A 7,287-nucleotide genomic window follows, 5' to 3' on the forward strand; every position below is an offset into this window, starting at 1 on the left:
TTGTTGAGACCTGTTTGCTGATTGTGATGGGGGTCACTATGTTGGCACGCATACAGAGTGTGTTTTGTCCACAACCATTACGTCTGATCTCAAGAGTTAAGCAGAGTCGGGTTTGGGTCTTGTCTGGGGTTAGACGACAAATTAGGGGGACCGAGAGATTTTCCCCGAGGTTGGACAGCCATGAGTGGCAGGGTGTGTGGGATAGTATGGGCAAGTATCTAGGTCAGTGGGCCCCTCCAGTGTTTTGGAATTTCACCACTGAACAACTGCAAAATCCAGAAGAATTAGTAAAACACTTAAATGAGGTGTGTTGTCATCCTGGTCATACCAGAGAGGGACAAATCATGTCAACGTGCTGGGGCTTGGCCTATGCTTACCGGGCCTTGTTCAACGCTATCCAGCACCTTCAAAAGGGAAAAAATGTCCCTGGATCTGAGGGCGAAGCAACAGACAGCGCAGCTACTCCAGCTCCAACCACAGCAGCTACACCACCCCCAGCGACAAGTACTGTTGCTACTCAAACCACAGTGATGACTGCAGCTAAACCAGAGGACCAATTCGTACCAATATCGATTGCCCCTCTACGCAAGAGAAAAAGCAAAAAAGAGGCAAGAAGGGTGAAGCAAGATGAAGAAACAATGTATTCACCACTCAGGACAGCATCTGGTCAGGAGTCATCATCACATGACGAAGAAGAAGAAGAGGTGACTTCTCGACCTCGGACCTCAACCGAGCTACGGAATATGCGAAAAGATTTTACCCGTCAACCAGGGGAGCACATCATCACCTGGTTGCTCCGATGCTGGGACAATGGGGCCGATGGTCACGAACTAGGAGGTACGGAAGCCAAGCAGCTGGGATCACTTGCTAGAGAAGGGGGAATTGACAAAGCAATTGCAAGAGAGAAAAAGTCCCTCAGTCTTTGGAGGCGGCTCTTGGCAGCTGTGAAAGAAAGGTTTCCATACAAGGACGATGTTACGAGTCGTTCGGCCAAGTGGACTACTTTAGACAAAGGCATCCAGTCTCTGAGGGAATCAGCCATCGTAGAGATGATTTATCACATCAAACCGAATAACGGAGATATACCCATAGACCCAGATGAAGTCGAATGTACACGACCCATGTGGCGAAAACTTACACGGAATGCACCGTCATCGTATGCCCATTCATTGGCAACAGTAACCTGGGGTGACATAGTAACACCAACAGTGGATGAAATGATTCATAAACTCCGAGAGTTCGAAGACAATCTCACCCCTTCCATCATCTCAGCTGTGGAAAAACTGTCCCAGGATGTCAAACAATTGAGGGACGATCTATCTGATTTATCCAGCTCCTCACGTGTACCAACACACGTCTCAGCTGTTAACAAAAGACGTCCTATTGTTCGAGACAGAAGATATAGAAGGCAAACACCACGGGCCACCCTATGGTTTTACCTGCGGGATCATGGAGAAGACATGACGAAGTGGGATGGAAAACCTACTTCAGCTTTGGAGGAACGGGTGCATGAATTGAAAATAGGAACAAGGGTCAAGACTAATCATCCCATGAGAGCTGCGGCTTCAGTCTCTGGTGAGCAGGTTCCCAGATGGAGCGGAAGAGCTGATTTTACTCCAGCTCCTATGATAACGAAGAATAATCCCTTTCAATACGACTTAGGTGTCCAACGTTGTGATGACTGTTAGAGGGACCCTGCCTCCAGCCAGGTGGCGGTAGGGGACAATCGGATTTACTGGACTGTGTGGGTCAGATGGCCTGGCGCATCAGTCCCACAGAAGTATAAAGCTCTCGTAGATACCGGTGCACAGTGTACCCTGATGCCGTCAAGCTGTCAAGGGGTGGAACCCATCTATATCTCTGGAGTGACAGGAGGATCCCAAGAGTTGACTGTACTGGAGGCTGAGATCAGCCTGACTGGAAGGAAATGGCAAAAGCACCCCATTGTGACTGGTCCAGAGGCTCCATGCATCCTCGGCATAGATTACCTCAGGAGAGGGTACTTCAAAGACCCAAAAGGGTACCGATGGGCTTTTGGTATTGCTGCTTTGGAGACTGAGGAAAATGAGCAGCTGTCCACCTTGCCTGGTCTCTCAGAGGATCCTTCTGTTGTGGGGTTGCTGAAGGTCGAAGAACAACAAGTGCCAATCGCGACCGCAACAGTGCACCTGCGGCAATATCGCACCAACCGAGACTCCCTGATTCCCATCCATAAGCTGATCCGTAGTCTGGAGAGTCAGGGAGTGATCAGCAGGACCCACTCACCCTTTAATAGCCCCATATGGCCAGTGCGAAAGTCTAACGGAGAGTGGAGACTAACAGTAGACTATCGTGGCCTGAATGAAGTCACACCACCATTGAGTGCTGCTGTATCGGACATGCTAGACCTTCAGTATGAACTGGAGTCAAAGGCAGCCAAGTGGTATGCCACGATTGATATTGCCAATGCATTCTTCTCAATTCCTTTGGCAGCAGAGTGCAGGCCACAGTTTGCTTTTACTTGGAGGGGCGTCCAGTACACTTGGAACCGACTGCCCCAGGGGTGGAAACACAGCCCTACCATTTGCCATGGACTGATCCAGAATGCACTGGAACAGGGGCAAGCTCCAGAACACCTGCAGTACATTGATGACATTATTGTGTGGGGTGATACAGCGGAAGAAGTCTTTGAGAAAGGGAGGGAAATAATCCAAATCCTGCTGAAAGCTGGTTTTGCCATAAAACGGAGTAAGGTCAAGGGACCTGCACAGGAGATTCAGTTTTTGGGAATAAAATGGCAAGATGGACGTCGCCAGATCCCTACAGATGTGATCAACAAAATAACAGCAATGTCTCCACCAACTAATAAGAAAGAAACACAAGCTTTCTTGGGTGCTGTGGGGTTCTGGAGAATGCACATCCCAAATTACAGTTCGATTGTAAGCCCTCTCTATCATGTGACCCGGAAGAAGAACGATTTTAAATGGGGCCCTGAGCAACAACAAGCCTTTGAGCAAATTAAACGTGAGATAGTTCATGCAGTAGCCCTTGGACCAGTCCGGAATGGGCCAGATGTAAAAAATGTACTGTACACCGCAGCTGGGGAGAATGGTCCTACCTGGAGCCTCTGGCAGAAAGCTCCAGGGGAGACTCGAGGTCGACCCCTCGGCTTTTGGAGTCGGGGATACAAAGGATCTGAGGCCAGCTATACCCCAACTGAGAAAGAGATACTGGCAGCCTATGAAGGGGTTCGAGCTGCTTCGGAGGTGATTGGCACTGAAGCACAGCTCCTCCTGGCACCCCGGTTGCCCGTTCTGGGCTGGATGTTCAAAGGCAGGGTCTCCTCTACACATCATGCAACCGATGCGACATGGAGTAAATGGGCTGCACTAATTACACAACGAGCTCGAATAGGAAATCCCAGTCGTCCAGGCATTCTAGAAGTCATCATGGACTGGCCAGAGAGCAAAGATTTTGGAATGTCACCAGAGGAGGAGGTGATGCGTGCTGAAGAGGCCCCACCATATAATAAACTGTCAGAAAGTGAAAAGCAGTATGCCTTGTTTACTGATGGGTCCTGCCGTATTGTGGGAAAACATCGGAGATGGAAGGCAGCCGTATGGAGTCCTCAACGACAAGTTGCAGAAACTGCTGAAGGAGAGGGTGAATCGAGTCAGTTTGCCGAGGTGAAAGCCATCCAGCTGGCCCTGGACATTGCTGAACGAGAAAAGTGGCCAGTACTTTATCTCTATACTGACTGATGGATGGTGGCAAATGCCCTGTGGGGGTGGTTGCAGCAATGGAAGCAGAGCAACTGGCAACGCAGAGGTAAACCCATCTGGGCTGCTGCACTGTGGCAAGATATCGCTGCCCGGGTGCAGAACCTGGTGGTGAAGGTACGCCATGTAGATGCCCATGTACCCAAGAGTCGGGCCACTGAGGAACACCAGAACAACCAACAAGTGGATAAAGCTGCTAAGATTGAAGTGGCTCAGATGGACTTAGATTGGCAACATAAAGGTGAATTATTTTTGGCTCGGTGGGCCCATGACACTTCAGGCCATCAGGGCAGAGATGCAACATACAGATGGGCCCGTGATCGAGGGGTGGACTTAACAATGGACACTATTGCCCAGGTTATTCATGAGTGTGAAACATGTGCTGCAATTAAACAAGCCAAACGGTTAAAGCCTCTTTGGTATGGAGGACGATGGCTGAAGTACAAATATGGGGAGGCCTGGCAGATTGATTATATCACACTCCCACCAACCCGCCAAGGCAAGCGCCATGTGCTTACCATGGTGGAAGCAACCACCGGATGGCTGGAAACATACGCTGTGCCCCATGCCACTGCCAGGAACACTATCCTGGGCCTTGAGAACCAGATTTTGTGGCGACATGGCACCCCAGAAAGAATTGAATCAGACAATGGGACTCATTTCCGGAATAACCTTATAGACACTTGGGCCAAAGAGCATGGCATTGAGTGGGTATATCACATCCCCTACCATGCACCAGCCTCTGGGAAAATCGAACGGTACAATGGGCTGTTAAAAACTACACTGAGAGCAATGGGTGGGGGAACTTTCAAGCATTGGGATACACACTTACCAAAGGCCACCTGGTTGGTCAACACCAGAGGATCTGCCAACAGGGCTGGCCCAGCACAGTCAGAACTTTTACATATTGTAGAGGGGGACAAAGTTCCTGTGGTGCACATGAAGAATTTGCTGGGGAAGACAGTCTGGGTTATTCCTGCTTCAGGTAAAGGCAAACCCACTCGTGGGATTGCTTTTGCTCAGGGACCTGGATATACTTGGTGGGTAATGCAGGAAGATGGGGAAGTCCGATGTGTACCTCAAGGGGATTTGATTTTAGGGGAAAACAGACAATGAACTCAATTGTACGCTGTTGCCTGCTATAGCCATCAACTAGAAGTCTGCAGGGCACCAGCGACTGGCCCTGACTTCCCTCTGACCATCATCCCAACAGAGAATGAACTTTGATAGAACCGGATGAGTTCTACAGTAAAGGAATGATCAGCATCAGCAGGCAACGATCCAACACTGCACACAGCCTCTCCTGCCCTGAAAGACTGTTACAAGAGATGGAGCCCAACATCATGAATCGAACGGACTCAGTAGCTTTATAGGAATTGGTCCGTGCACTAAGATAACAGTGCACTGAGATGAGAGTGAGGGTATATGGAAAATGTGGGATCTGAGCATGACGTGAATGGTATGGAATAAGGGGTGGATACTGTCCTGGGTTCAGCAGTAGCAGTCAGTTTTTCTCCTTCTTAGTAGCTGGTGCAGCACTGTGTTTTTGACTTTTGGCCTGGGAAGAGCTGATAACAACTGATGTTTAGACTGACCAAGGACTTTGTGAGTCTCATGCTCTGCCAGGGAGGAGGAGGGGCCGGGAGGAAGCAGGGACAGGACGCCTGACCCAAACTAGCCAAAGAGGTATTCCATACCACAGCACGTCATGCCCGGGGATGTAACTGGGAGCTACCCGGAAGGGCACGTCCTCCTTTCGGTCGGGCTCTTTTCCGGCGAGCGGTATCATATTTTCTTCCCTTGTTATTTCTCTTATCATTATTATTATTGGTGTTAGCAGTAGTGATTTGTGTTATACCTGAGTTACTGGACTGTTCTTATCTCAACCCGTGGGAGTTACATTCTTTCGATTCTCCTCCCCATCCCTCTGGGGAGTGGGGGGGGGGGGAAGTAGACTGCGTGGTTCTAATTTACAGCCGGGGCTTAAACCACGACAGGTGTGAAGTTGGCATCAGTGGGACCTGATTCAGGATGTGTGTTCTCACACACAGCATCTTAAAAAGTAATTCAGTAACACAGCTTGTCACCTTTAGCACCATGTATGTATTGGCCATTTTACAGGAATTTCTTAAGGCTGTAGAATCATAAATACTAGTCATAAATGCTCTGGAGAGAAAGACTAGGGGAACTGCTATTTGATGGGCCTAAAGCAGATAAGATTTTTCTTATGAGGCTGCTTAATCCATCTGTAAATGATCATACCCTCATACCTGTCACTTCATTCTCCTTCATCCCTAGAAAATGTATGTGCAGTTGCTAGATAATGTGTATTTCAGGAAGACCAGCATATAGAATCACAGTGGAAACTAAAAATTCTCAAGATCTGAAAAGAGACTGAAATGTCTATATTATGTACTGAAAAACATGTATAAATTACAGTAAACAGGGATGATCAATAACATTGTCTTGGTGTTCTAAGCTACCAAAACCCCCTTCTTGAATCAGGGACTTCTCTACATTGCTTCTGTTGGAGTCAGGTCAATAGTTCATTTTCAAAGTCATAGTTATAAATCACGGTGGGGGTGGCGGGGAAGATTCCTGATAGAAATAACATTATGCTGTAACAAATTCTACATTTGCTTAAGTACATGTTAGACAATCACAAGGAACTTACAAGGCCCCTCTCACGGCAGTGCCATTCTCCCAGTAGAAGGTTTTACCTTTTCTTGTGCAACCCAATCCAGCACTTTCAAATGCTTGGCTAATGAATGCTAAATAAACAAAAAAGAGTATTTTGGATTTTTGTAAATGTGAGCTCTCACAATGAGATGCAAATTCCTCCAGTGACTTTTGAGTAGAACTGGTTAATCAGTCTGTCAACTAGAACACCCATAAGCATTTCACTGACCGTTTTAGAGCTTAATTCTGCCTTTGAATTGGCCCTTACAGTATCATAAACTTCAGTGAAGTTGTTCAATTCTATACCCTTGAAAATTATTACTGTTAACTACTCACAAAACTATCCAAACACCATGTGTTGGTTGTATCTATCTATATATGTATCAATCTCTCTATATGCAGCAGCTCAGTCTAAATAAGCTGGTATATACAGGTGTTTCCTGCATTTCAGATGGGCATACTGGGACTCCTCCCATTCCCAATGTAAAAATTTAAAAAATTTTATCTGTGGATGTACAAATAAAAAGACTAAAAGACAGTTCAATGCTCCAGAAGCTTGCAACAACCTGTAGCAAACACAGCAAAGAATGATGGAAGGTAACAGAAACAGCACTTGCAATGGGTTAATGTTACCTCATGATGATACGCAGATTGACTCCACAACTCGTTAAAGTTGTAAAGCAGGTACACTGTTATTCAGCGCTGAGGTGTATGGGGATAGCTCCTCCAAAGTATGCACACCTCAGTGTCATTTCCCTCTACATTTATCCTCTAAAGTTACATGCCTATACATATTCATGACCTATCCCCGCTTCGTATTATAATGAGCTAAAAGGTGCTTTGCGCATGC

This window comes from Psittacula echo, assembly GCF_963264785.1.
Source record: "Psittacula echo genome assembly, chromosome: 1".
NCBI lineage: Eukaryota > Metazoa > Chordata > Aves > Psittaciformes > Psittacidae > Psittacula > Psittacula echo.